A 1058-nucleotide genomic window follows, 5' to 3' on the forward strand; every position below is an offset into this window, starting at 1 on the left:
ATCCTGACTGCCTGGTGATTAATAATCATAATTATGATCATATTAGCTGTAGTAATAATAGTTTGCTTTCCCTTGCAGAACTGGTCATCCAGGAATCTCAGAGCGGTTTCACAAGGCCGAGTGACCAGCGTCCCTATTTTCTAGCGAGGAAATTGCGGCACAGAGCTGTCTCCCTCGAGTCACCCCGTATATCAACAAGAAAACAGAGAAGGCAGGAGCCTGGACTCTGTGTCCCTCTCCCTCCCCCATGCTATTAAGCTGCATCTGTGTAATATAGAGCAAAACATCCTCCACGACTCGCAGTAAATCACGGCGGAGGCAGTGTGCAGAGTGGATGGGGGGAGATAATGGGTTTTTCACCCTCTTCAACAATAGAACAAGTTTTTCTCCACTGGGGAAGACTGACTTCTATGAGGGACGGAGATAAAAGCACCACCAGGGCTCTCAAATGGCCCTGAAAGGGCACCTGCCTTTACTCACCCACTTGCATTGCTGGCCCAGGGACAGGAGGCAACTCCAGCAGGCAACGCTGTGGGTCAAGTGCCCCATGGGCACGGCCTGGTCCCCATGTGTAGTGCTGAGGTGCACTGGAATATTAATTGAAAACCCCAGCAAAACACTCCAGCTGATGATAATGGACCATAATCCTCTTAGACCAATTTCATGCCTGAAAAATCGTGCATAACAAAATAATAATAGAAAGCCCCTCAGTGGACACTGTCCTTAGCAGTGGGCCCGGGAGAAGAGGGCTGGCCAGAAGGGATTTCTCGGGAAGGAAAGGGAGCTGGTCTCCTTGGCCTTCACCCCTGAGGAGCACAGAGAGGTGGGCAGGAGAAGACCTGAACTTGGGGCTAGGTCTGAACATCTGCTCTAGCAGGGCAGCATCGCCGTGGGACCCCTAAGTCCCCCAGAGACCTGGGTACCCACCGGGACCCCAGTACCCAACGGACCCCTGGGACCTTCTGTGACCCCAGAACCCCAGGACCCTCCATGTCCCCCAGGCACCCTCCGTGCTCTCAGACCGCCGTGCCAGCTAACACCCCCCCTCCCATGCCAAG

This window comes from Haliaeetus leucocephalus, unplaced genomic scaffold (genome assembly GCF_000737465.1).
Source record: "Haliaeetus leucocephalus isolate CR32 unplaced genomic scaffold, Haliaeetus_leucocephalus-4.0 Scaffold144, whole genome shotgun sequence".
Lineage (NCBI taxonomy): Eukaryota > Metazoa > Chordata > Aves > Accipitriformes > Accipitridae > Haliaeetus > Haliaeetus leucocephalus.